Below are 12,951 nucleotides of genomic sequence, written 5' to 3' on the forward strand. Positions count from 1 at the left end.
TAAAATTTTGATTTTTGCTTTGAAATCACTGTCAGTTCATTGAAGTTTATGATTGTCATTAATGCTGCCAGTAACTGTCTCACTTCATTAATTTTTAAGAACATGTCTGCCAGATACTCAAGTCTGAAAACCATAGTTTGTTCATCATTTCAAGTAGAAATGGTGTTAAAGTAGAAATGGTGTTTGGGTGTTAAGTGCTCAAAGGAGGTAGCCATTGCCATCCGTGGGGCCATTTTTCTGGCCAGGCTCTCCACCATCCCCATGCGGCGAGGCTACTGGGGTAACAAGATTGGCAAGCCCCATACTGTGCCTTGCAAGATGACTGGCCACTGTGGCTCTGTGCTGGTGCGCCTCGTCCCTGCCCCCAGGGGCACTGGCATTGTCTCAGCCCCTATGCCCAAGAAGCTACTGATGATGGCCGGAATTGACCACTGCTACACCTCCGCCCGGGGCTGCACCACCACCCTGGGCAGCTTCACCAAGGCCGCTTTTGATGCCATTTCCAAGAACTACAGTTATCTCACTCCTGATTTCTGGAAAGAGATGGTGTTCACCAAGTCTCCATATCAGGAATTCACTGACCATCTTGTAAAGGCCCACACCAGAGTTTCTGTGCAGAGGACCCAGGCTCCAGCTGTAGCGATCACAGAGTTTTATATGAGAAAAATAAAGTGAATGTAGCTGGTTTAAAAACAAGGCAGTCAGTTCAGCTCACAACTCAGTTATGTAAGTGCTCTTCTTTGAGACAACACAGAATATTAGAAAGGTGTGGACTCGGGTCAAAATGTAATAAAACTAGTAACTACCACTGTGAGTGCATGGCCTAAATCACCAACTGTCTTGATTTGTGCTAAGACTCCAGCCACTTTATTCTCCATTGCTTTTATACCATCAGAGCAAATAATTTAAAAGTGTAAAGTTTGAAATCCATTGTTATAGATAAAGAACAAGAGGTAAAAATTTAAAACAGACTTTCACACAGTAAAAATGGCAAATAATGTCTTAATATATTATTAAACTATTTTATACTTTGTGGACCTTCGTAAGTTCTTGGGGGACCCCCAGAAGCCCACGGACCACGTTTTGGAGGACCGCTGATTTACAGTAATTTGTGATGACTTATTTCTTTCTCTTTTCTCAGATTTCTTCTGTTTGCCTTTACTTTTGCTGAGATAGACCCTATAGATGCACTGATCTAGGTTGAATACCATTACGGGTCAGAGCTCCACTCTGGACTGGCAGCCTCAGCGTGGGCACTAGGCCAATGCTAGGACTGACCCTGGGCACAAAAGAGAAGACTAGTTCACAGCCTCACCTTGGCCAAGCAACAAGGAAGGGCCATAAACCTGCTAGCCTTGTTGGCTTGCTGTGTGTGCATTCAGAAACTGGTCACATCACATGGACCTGAGTCCAGAGGGAGACATTAACTGTGACTACTCAAGTGCTTTCCTTCTGAAGCAGTCTTTCAGGCTCCAGGGTGGGAGAGATTCTCAGGCTAGAAAGGGCCCTCCATAGGTCTATCAGACCTACACACTCTAGTCCCAAATCTTCTGAGTCATATCACAGCCTTTTCATTCTAATTATCTCCAGGAAAGGGCCTCAAGGTTTCCTGGCAGTAATAAACCTTAGGAGTTAAGAAGTTTTTCCTTATGAGTACTCTAGATGCTCCCTTGTATAACTTAAGTCCATTTTCTTTAGTTTTGTTTTTAATAAAAATAAAGAGCTAATAACAGTGCTTCTCATGCTATTGCTTTATATTTTGAAGACAATTTAACTTTCTGTATCTTCACTCCAGTCTACTTGTGCAATTTTTTTCTTCTATTTTTAACACAGTTCCTTTAATCCAGTGGTCCCGAACTGGGGTGATTTTGCCCCCAGGGGACGTTTGGCAATGTCCAGAGACATTTTTGATTGTCAGAACTTGGGGGGATGCTTCTATCATTCTAGTAGATAGAAATCAGAGAGCTTGCCTTCATTTCAGCAAAATCACTCATTATGTTGTTACAGTAAGATTTTCACTGAATTTATATTCAGATGATAGGAGCATCCTACAGGAGCATCCTACAGGAGCATCCTACAGGACATCCATAGAAATCAGAGAGCTTGCCTTCATTTCAGCAAAATCACTCATTATGTTGTTACAGTAAGATTTTCACTGAATTTATTATATTCAGATGATAGGAGCATCCTACAGGACAGCCTCTATCAACTAAGAATCATCCAGTCCAAAATGTCAATAATACCAGTCTTAAAAGACTGTGTGTTAGTCCTTCCTTGTAATTTGTTAGCTTTTTATTAATTTTTTTTCTTGCTGAATTAACAGTTTGATTTTACTTTGCATATTATCTAGAATTGTGGTTTTATTTAGAGAAAGTATTTTGATTATGTTCAGAATAATTAAAGATTTTAGAGGCAGATTACTCTTTTGAATATGACTTATGTTTGTACCTCAGGTCATAATACATCATTAGTTTCTGTACCTGAGTGAACACAACTACCTGATGACTTTTAAAAATAATTTTTATGGGCCCCAACCAAATCTTAAAAGAACTCTTCTAGAAATTCCTATAATTAACCAGATTTGGGAACCACTGTAACAGATATGTATTCATAAGCTAGGAAACTTTTAGGACAGCTAGTGCAAAGAGAAAACGTTCTTTGTGGCTCTCAGAGATAATATCCACCCTACTGGGCAACCAGTTCTGTCAGTGAAACCAGTCAAGTAACCCTCCCATTGACAAGGTGGAACTGGAGCAGCGGTGTCCAATAAGATTGTGGCTCTTTCCAGTCATATGGTGTCCAGTTCATTTTATTTGCCACAAGTTTGGTTTTAGAAGGGGGTGGTGGTGAAAAGAGATGAGGGAGGCGATAGAGGAGAATTGCTAGTAGAATCAAAGAAATATGATCTACCTTATATCTCAGGAGGGGAATTACTCAGTGCTGACTTCTCTTCCGTAGCATTCATTTGCTACCCACATTCACCACAGTGGTTAAGTGTTCTTAAAAGCTACTTCTGGTATAAATTAACCTAACCAAGGCAGCAGGGGCACTGACTGGGAAGCACAGAGGGCTGTCTAGTCCATTCCCACCGTCAAGGATCCTCTAGCCTTGGTCCTTGACTTCTTTTGGCTAAAAGAGAAGTTAATGAAGGTGAGCTTGTTTGTTGGGGTGGTTCCAAGAGCTGTGGAGATGAGACAGTTGTTGAGGAAGGAAAGAAAAGATGGTCACTTTTATTTTACTTTTTCTTTTCCTTTTCATTTTTGAGACCGAAATGTTGCCTTTAATAGTGATCGAGGCAGAGCTTACTGTGGGAGCCGGTGAGCCTGAAGCTGAACCCCCAAGTCGGGCAGTAGTGTATAGGCTGCAGGGGGACCTGGGCAGTGGGGCAGGCTTGATCCAACAAAACAGACAAGAGAGAAGGATGGTGACTTTTGAAATAAGGCGAATTTTGTTTGGAAGGATAATAGCTTCTTTTCCTGATTAGTTAGTTGTTAAGCAAACTAGAATTTTGGAAATGAAAAAAGAAAAACAACTATGAAACTTTGGAATATTAGTTTATATTGGAAGCATAAAATAAATATTGGTTGTATTTTAGTGTTCTGGATTTCTTTTATTATTTGTTTTTACTTTTTTAATTAGAGATTTTCAAACATATACCAGAGTAGAGAGACTAGTATAGGGAATCTCCATGTACCAATCACCCCAATATCAACAGTTACCAACACATGGCCAGTCTGATCTCATCTGTACCCTAACCTGCTTTCTCCCACCCCCTCCAATTATTTTAAAGTGTATCAAGCATCAGTATGTAATTTTATCCAGAAATACGTAAGATATTCAGTCTGTGGTCACAGTTCCCCTGATTATATAATTTTTTTTTTGTCTCTTTGGTTTGTTGTCTGGTCTCTTTTTTAAAGATGCTGGTGATCAGATGATTGAATCAAATCCTGGGAATGTGTAGAGAGTCCATAATATTCTATTTTGGTGAGGGGGGCGGCATTTACTTATATTGGACCAGTGATTTCCAAAGATGATATTACAAATCTAATTCCTGGTATAAATTTGAATAACAAATCGACTGAAGGAAATATTTACCCTGTACAGAAAATGTTACTAAAATTCCATGTAGACATAACCCCAGCCTGAAATGGGCTTCATCACTGCCAGGAAGCCCAGCTGTTAAGTTTGCTTTCTCAGGTTCTAAGAAGACTATTTCGTACCTTTCCCTCAAACCTCATAGACTTCTGTTCTCTCAGCTGATGGCTTTGTTTGATGCTTCTCTGAGAAAATAGAAATCTGTCCAGAGGGACACCCTCATCTGCCCTCCACCACATCTAGAGATTTTTTGGCAGCTGGGCCACTCTTCTCTCATTTCCCTCCAGTTGGTTATATAATGTAGCAAGCGCTTGTTTCTCCCCCCGCCCCCACCCCCCGCCATTACAGTCCTTTCCTCCTTCACAGGGACCTTGCCGCTTCTGTGGTCCCCCATCTCCCTCTTCCATCTTCAGGCTCTCCCTGTCTGCTAGAGCATCCCTGTTAGTGTACAGATACACTCTGGTGCACTCTGTCTCTAGAATTAAATTGTCCCTTGTTAAATCCACCTCTGTCGATACTTAGTGACCCGCTTTCTCTCCCCTTCACAGCTCTTTTCAAAAGAGTTGTCTGTTCTCTCTTCTACTTTTTTTTTCTCTTCCATTCACTCTTTAAACCACTCATTACTGGCTCCATTCCTCACTACTTCACTGAAACCGTTCTTGCCAAGAGCACCCAGGTCCTCTGCAATGGAATCTAGTTGTTTTCTTTCTGTCTCATAGACCAGCCCTCCTTCTCTTTTACTGCCTCCCCTTGCCCTGTGTGACCTCTAAGTGCTGGCATGCCTCCAGGCTCAGTTTTGGGCCTCGCTTCTCTTTATTTGTACTCCTTCCTGCGGTGATTTCACTCACTCCTATGGCTTTAAATACCATCTTTATGCTGATGACTCGTAACTATGTATCTGCAGCCCAGACCTGTCCTCTGAATTCCACCTAGAGATCGGTAACCTATGACTCAGGCTTCATGGGTGCAAAAGACAGTTCTGGCTTTTCCCCTTCAATCCTTTTTCATTTCAGTAAGTAGATCCTGATACACCCAATTGCACAAGTCAGAAACTTGGGAATCATCTTAAATCCTTCCTGTCTCCATCCAGCCAATCAACATGTCTTATCAATTCTACCTTAGTATATATCTCAAGTACATTCACCTCTCTCCATCTGCATTTCACCACTAAATCACTGTTATTTCTCAACTGGAAAACTACTTGAGTTTCCTAATTGGTTCCTCTGCTTTCATTTTTGTCTTCCATACACTATTCTCCTCACAACAGGTACAGTGCTCTATAAAAAACACTTAACCACATTATGTAACTCCTTGCTTAGTCCTTAATGATGGCATTTCATGTAGAATAAATTATTGACTCCTCACCATAGCCTTCAGCGTCCTGCCTGCTTCTCCAGCCTCATCGACTGCTTTCCCCTCCCTCATTATGGAGGGCTACCTTGTCCCTTTCACACCAGGATCTTTCATGCCCCAGGGCCTTGACACTCACTGTTCCTTCTGCATGCACTAATCTGTTCCTGGCTCTTGTCCTTATTGTTCAGGATGCAGCTTAAATGTCACCTCGTCTGAGAGCCCTTTCTGATCACCCTTCCCAAAGTGGCTACTTGCCCACCTCAGTTTCTTCTTTGTCACTTATCTGTTTTTTTCCAGCAATATTTATTGAGTGCCTACTCTGTGCCTGACACTGTTCTAGGCACTGGGGCGATAGTGAGTGAGGTAGACACACTCAGGAAGCTTCCATCTAGTGGGAAAACAGACAAACCACAAATATATCATATTCTGACAGTGATCTGTGCCGTGTAGACAAATGAAGCAGGTGGAGTGAAGTGAGGGATGCTGTTCTAGACAGTGGTTAGAGGAGGAGACATTTTGACAGGGATTCCAGTGAAGTGAGAGAGCATCATCTTGGGTATTTACTTGCTTCTTTTCTGGAAGTATATCTAGAAATATAAGCTCTAAGAAGTCGGGGACCTCACCTGTTCACCGCAGTTCCTGAAACCTAGCACGGTGCCCGGCCTTCGGCAAATACTTATCAATGAATAAATGACCTTTAGGTTCCCACATAATCATGGCATTCTGTGAACCAGTGCATTCTAGATGTGGCCCACTTACCTTGTCTCTGTGAGCTTCAGTCTTTTCATGTGTTCAGTGAGGGAATCCACCTCAGGGAGTGATCTCTAAAGACTGCCAACCTCACTGTGGATGCTGTGGGAGCTTTAGTCTTTTCATGTGTTCAGTGAGGATCCACCTCAGGGAGTGATCTCTAAAGACTGCCAGCCTCACTGTGGATGATCGTGTACTCTGTTCCTGGTTTCACGGAAATGGTAAAAAGATTGCAAAAGAGTTGAACATTCACATTAAAACGAGATTTGCATTTAAAAAGTTATGTCAGCTACAGTCCTGAGTAGAATGTCCTAGAGGAGGCAAGAGGGTGGATTATTTGGAGGATGTGGAGGGGCTGGGGCAGGTCCAGGCAGGAGCTGATGGTGGCCTGGACTCAAGAGGTGGCCACAGAGATAAGGGAGAATGCTGAAGAAATGGTGGGACTTTCCTAAACTTGCACAGAATTGAGGCAAGAACCCAGACTTCATAATCCAGAACTTTCACTCTTCTCTTGATACTTAAAAAAAAAAAAAAAAAAGTCTTCGGGAATTCCCTGGTGGTTCAGTGGTTAGGACTCCATGCTTTCACTGCCGAGGGCCCGAGGTCAATCCCTGGTCGGGGAACTAAGATCCTGCAAGCCGCGTTGATGGGCCGAAGAAAAAACAGTCTCGACGTCAGCCTCATAGAAAGTTGGAATGTATGAATATGTGTGATGCCAGCGAGTTATTTAAAACAAAGACTGCTTTTTAAAAAATATTATTATAAACATCTAGATCAGAATTTGCCTACATGAAAATGTGCTTTTGCTTATTGTATGTGCATCTTTGGGCAAATTCTCAGGAAAGAATTTGGAAAACAGGAGAGGGAATGATATTTTCACTATATGTATATCTTTTGTATCTTTGGATTTTGAACCATGGGTGAGTGTATGATAAAAGTAAGTAGTGGGCTTCCCTGGTGGCGCAGTGGTTGAGAGTCCGCCTGCCGATGCAGGGGACGTGGGTTCATGCCCCAGTCCGGGAAGATCTCACATGCTGTGGAGCGGCTGGGCCCGTGAGCCATGGCCGCTGAGCCTGCGCATCCGGAGCCTGTGCTCCGCAACGGGAGAGGCCACAACAGTGAGAGGCCCGCGTACCGCAAAAAAAGTAAAATAAAATAAAAATAAGTAGCAAGGCTTCCATGGTGGCGCAGTGGTTAAGAATCCGCCTGCCAATGCAAGGGACACAGGTTCGAGCCCTGGTCTGGGAAGATCCCACATGCCGCAGAGCAGCTAAGCCCATGTGCCACAACTACTGAGCCCGCATGCCACAACTACTGAGCCCGCATGCCACAACTACTGAAGCCCGGGCGCCTAGAGCCCATACTCCACAACAAGAGAAGCCACCACAGTGAGAAGCCTGTGTACTGTAATGAAGAGTAGCCCCTGCTCACCACAACTAGAGAAAAGCCTGTGTGCAACAACAAAGACCCAATGCAGCCATAAATAAATAAGTAGATAGATAGATAAATAAATAAAAAGTAGGTAGTATACATTAGGTAAAACTGAAGGCTGTCTGCTCTGAGGTTTTTCTCTTCCAGATGCAGACACTTTGTTTTCACACGTGTGCACCTTCACTCCAATCTTCACTCCAGTTGGAAGTATACGTAAAGCCAGCTCGCTTCTAGATAAAATAGGAGCTTGGCACAAAGTCAGGGGCCCCTTCTCTCTTCTCGTACCCTTTTCCTGTCCTCATACTAATGTATTTGTTTAGCATGTACAGCGTGATGGTTTAATATATGTATTCCCTTGTCCTTTTAGATTCTGTGGATGTTCTCTTATTGACTCTGCACACCCTTTAGACCTCTTGTTTCACCCTTCACTTGCTTGTATAGACCTTATTAAAATATTTACATGATGACTAATTAAAGTTGCTTTTTACACCTTCTTATGACTTGGTAGGTCACCCCTCTCACCTCTTCCCTCTCCCACAAAGACCATCAGAACCTTGGCAGGTAGCTAGGGATTCCCTGGGATTTGGGGCAGCAGTGGTAGAGGGGGTGCCCGACCTAGGGTAGTGCTGACTCCCTGCTTACAGCTTGCAGTTCAGCTCTGCTCCCTAGATCCCAGTGCCCCTGGTACCAGCTCTCCCCTCTTCATCCTTTCTTTAAAAAATTAATTAATTAATTTTGGCTGCATTGGGTCTTCGTTGTTGCATGCAGGCTATCTCTAGTTGCAGTGAGCAGGGGCTACTCTTCGTTGCAGTGCGTGAGTTTCTCCTTGCAGCGGCTTCTCTTGTTGCGGAGCACGGGCTCTAAGCGTGTGGGCTTCAGTAGTTATGGCACATGGGCTCAGTAGTTGTGGCACACAGGCTTAGTTGCTCTGTGGTATGTGGGATATTCCCAGACCAGGGCTCGAACCCATGTCCCCTGCATTGGCAGGCGGATTCTTAACCACTGCACCACCAGGGAAGTCCCTCTTCATCCTTGATGTGAAGGCAAAAGTGACTCCAGGCTCTCCACCAATTCTTCCTGGTCCCTCCCACCGGGCCCTTTGTTCCTTATGTCCCCACGTTTCTCTTCCTCTGCATCTTGGCACCTTTCTTCTGTTCAACAGTTTTCTGTAAATTTTCTCTTTTTCTTTCTTTTTTTTTTTTCATTTTTTAAAAAAATAATTTGATTTCAGTTCCAAAAAATGAATGCATGAAGAAAGGAAGGAAGGAAGAAAAAGAAAGAAGGAAAGAGAAAGAAAGGAAGGAAGGAGGAAAGGAGGAAGGAAAATTATTTACTTTTTGCCCTCCCTCCCCTTCTTTTGGATACCTGCCCTATTAGAGGTTATGGAGGTATCTTCGATGAGGAGGGAATATTTTTCATGGGACAGTTTGTTAGGTTGTGTCCAAAATAAGACTAACATCTTATTTTAAGTAGCAGAGGTGCATAGAAGTGATTTATGCCAGATTGTGATCACCTAGGAAGTTGCCAATACTGTAGTACTAGTTAAGCCCTAGTCTCTCTATTTTCAGGTTTTCTTCCTCTCCGTAGTGTCTCCTGTACTCTGAGATCTTATGTGGAAGCAACAACTCTAAAAATACTTTGACCGTTTCCAGTTCATTTTCAAAAGCTAGAAATCCACATAAACCTTGCCTGCCACTCGTGCTTCTCTATTCTGCTCTTCCCACCGGTTCTCTTAAGTTTTCCAATTACTTGCCACATACTGCAAGCATTCTGCCTGCATTTCTGTTTTGAGGTCCATCAGAGAGTAGAGGGACAAGCTGTATTATACTTTAAACTCTGTCCTAGTTGTGTTTGAAAACAAGGTATAGGAAAGAAATTTTGAAGAAAATTATCTCTTGGGACCATTGGCTTTTATAAAAATGTAATCTGTAGGCTTAGAATTTATTTTGGTAGCTACAGAATACTGATGAATGAAAGCAAAGCTAGACTTATATGTTGTTACCCTGATCCACCCCTCCCCCAAGAAAACCAACCTTGAAATAACACATTGGTGAAACAGCTTTAGAAATTGTTTTGTTAGTATTTCTACTGTATTGTGCTTACACAAGATATTCAGAGTTCCGAATGGATGTACAGTAGTTATTTCCTTACTAGTCACTTCACTGAAGATCAGGAGGACCTTTTTCAGGGAATGCTATCTGAATGAGATACCTTTCTATCCCTCTACTGTGTGGGGAACAGGCACCTTTAACAAGACCATGATAGCTAGAATTCCATCTTAATCCAGCTGCTGGGTTATATGTGTATGGCCGCTGCTGTCCATCTGGGTGTTGTGCCTGTTTCTAGAGAACGTTTTAAGTGTAGAGGGTGGAGTGGGGACTGGTGAAGTCAAGTGATGTACAAGGGAAAATCTCTTAACGTTCAGAATTTGTATTATTTGTATTATAGGTGAGGACCTTTAAAGTCATTTGATTTAATGAAGTGATTGGAAGTGTCTTATTGATTTAAAATTGTGATAATCCTGCTGGTTGCCTTAAAATGACAAGTAATCGCTGTAGTGCGCTATTTTCCATGACGTAAGGTAAAACTGATGGGTTATAGAGTGCTGTTTTCTCTAGGGTGATAAGAAACATTGTTTCTGAAAACATGATAAGAGACTGAGCTGAGACTTGGAATGATGAGAGGGACCCATTTTATGAGGAAGTCTAGGGAAGGTGTGTTTCAGGCACAGGAAGTGATTGGTGCAGGGATCCTCAGAATCGATGTATTTGAGGAACTGCAAAGGGTGTGAGGTTGGTGAATTAGAAGAGTGGTGATGGGATCCGTAGATACGGGTGAACAGGGGACAGATATTATAGGCTCTTTTGGGCCAGAGGAGGATTCTTCATGTTACCTAAATTTTAAACAATTGAGTGAATTAGGACCTCCAGGAAGAAAAATTAGAAGAGGTTAAGAGGAGAAACTTGAATATTACAGTGCAAATATGTGCTAATCAGGAGCTAATTATTTTCTAAGATTCTCATGCTGCTCTTTTTTCTCTCTTTTTTCTTCCTTGCAACTGTTGAAAGCAAGGTGGTGGAGTAGATAGGCAGAGTAACATTTACAGCATGGTTTCCTTCTCTCTTTAAAGATGGCATTTGTCACCCCACTGCAGGAATGATTGAGGTTCACGGTTGTGGCCCAAGGAGTACTCATTGGGTTAATTGTTACAGCACCTGCTACTAGAGGATCATTATTGTGATCATTATTTCCAGTGAAAGCACTTCTTTTAAAACAGGAATTTAGACTTTAATATAAAAGTATAGCTTGATCAAGTTTTCATGTTATAAAATTTTAGCTTGTTTATGGACCAGAACTCACATAGGAAATTCCTTTTACAAGTTAGGTATGCCATCTTTTCAAATAGTAGGAACTAAATCATTTGTCTCATTTCTCCATGAAGGCCAAGAAGCTGGGGGCTAAATTTAATGCCCAGTTGTTGAACCTGAAGCTATTCTAAGATTTTATTATATTGATTTTTTTTTTCTTTCTGTGTATCCATCTGGTGTGTGTTATTTTAAATCTTTTCTTTCTTCTTTTTTTTTCCTTTCTCTCTTTAGCAGGCAACTAAATTTCAGTCTGAGCTAAACCTGAGTTTTACACTTCTCCTACAACCTTTCTCAACCTTTCTACTCTTGCTGGAATTAAAACCCATACACTAAGTAGAACTTATGTATAGCTCTAGACTTAATGTCCTGGTATAAGACCAGAGCTGAGTTTAGTCTTCTAGAAAGATCAAACATGTTGACTTTATGTTAAACTCAAAGCAGCAGCTCATTAAATATATGTCCCAGTTTTACAAATGATTCCACCCATTTTGCATATGAAAAAGAGCCAGTCAGAAATTAGTGAATCACCTAAGGTCACAGATGGAGATGATGTGAAGGCTACCGCTTTGTTTCAAGTATGAGATGCTGGAACACGAGCAACCTTCTCTGCCGCCTTATTAATTAATATTAGAGCACAGAAGCAAATGTCATCCTAAGCTTGAATCTGAACCATGATATCTTTTGCTCTTTTCCCTTTGATCTGATTCTCACACCTGTAAAGATAGTGTTTACCTCAAGGGATTTTGTGAGAATTAATTTAGGTTTAATTTTTAAGTGATGAGGCCTCTAGATGGAAAGAAACCTCCTTTTTTATTTGGCTGATGTTTAGACCAATTTTAGAACTTAGTAGAGTTTTCTTTAATTATGTGAAGTAAACTCAGTGTATGTTAACCTGAAGCTTGGTACATATATTACCTCGTCACATGTATTACCTCGTGATATAGATTAAGATTCATATACTCAATCATTATAAGGCTTTATGGTAAGTGTGAAGCAGTTTAGCGATTGGATTATTGATCTAAGAACTCAGCATTAATTGTCAAATAGGAAAAGGACATTAGAAATATTAAAATAATGTATTTAAAAAGTTGAGCCCAGCTCAAATGTAACATAGGTATTTATAGTTTGATATGTGATAAAGTGTTTTGTCTATCTTGGTCTTATATCAACTTAGGTTTTTTGCTGTTTTTATTTGCCTGACTGGTTTTTAGATTATCTGGTTTATTTTAACAATGGTAAAATAACTTAATGGTGTCAGCCCTGGGTGTCTTAAAGGGTTTGTCTTTCAGAATTGGTGACCCACCTTTCAGCTTTTTTGGGGGAAGGGGGAGCCGCACTGCGCGGCTTGCAGGATCTTAGTTCCCTGACCAGGTATCAAACCCGGCCCTGGCAGTGAAAATGCCAAGTCCTAACCACTGAACCTCCAGGAAATTCCCCCACCTTTCAGCTTTTAGCTGTCATTCAATTCTTTTAGTTTACTTTGACATTTTTCTCTTATTGAGAGGGAGGAGCTCTACTTTGAATAACTTGATATGTTAAAAAAATTATTTTATTAGTACCATTAAGTTACACTGGCCGCATAAATTATCACAGAGCTTGGGCTCAAGGTCTAAAAGGATTAACACTTTGGCAGCTGTTGGCTCTAATGAGACTAAAACCATGCCGACTCTGGAAACGCAGGTTAGCAAGCTAGTGGTGCACACAGCTAGTAGGTTTCCTGTCCCTTTGTGTACTGGTAAATATATTTAGAACTGGAGAGTGAACTGGTAAGTTTTTTTTTTTTTAATGTTATTTATTTATTTTTGGCCGCGTTAGGTCTTTGTTGCTATGTGCGTGCTTTCTCTAATTGTGGCGAGTGGGGGCTACTCTTCGTTGCAGTGCGTGGGCTCCTCATTGAGGTGGCTTCCCTTGTTGTGGAGCACGGGCTCTAGGTGCGCGGGCTTTAGTAGTTGTG

General features: G+C 41.7%; 1 protein-coding gene and 1 pseudogene across 5 annotated transcripts in view; both read left to right on the forward strand.

Annotated features, from left to right (window-relative positions):
* The window catches only part of DIP2B (DIP2 acetate--CoA ligase B (putative)), a 239,195-nt gene that overhangs the window by 74,418 nt on the left and 151,826 nt on the right, over window positions 1-12,951 (forward strand). The gene's annotated exons all lie outside the window — the stretch shown is intronic.
* LOC111173697 (small ribosomal subunit protein uS5 pseudogene) lies at window positions 62-2,066 on the forward strand (annotated as a pseudogene).

This window comes from Delphinapterus leucas, chromosome 11 (genome assembly GCF_059928025.1).
Source record: "Delphinapterus leucas isolate spDelLeu-1000000601 "Yukka" chromosome 11, BTC_Dleu_Yukka2, whole genome shotgun sequence".
NCBI classification, from domain to species: domain Eukaryota; kingdom Metazoa; phylum Chordata; class Mammalia; order Artiodactyla; family Monodontidae; genus Delphinapterus; species Delphinapterus leucas.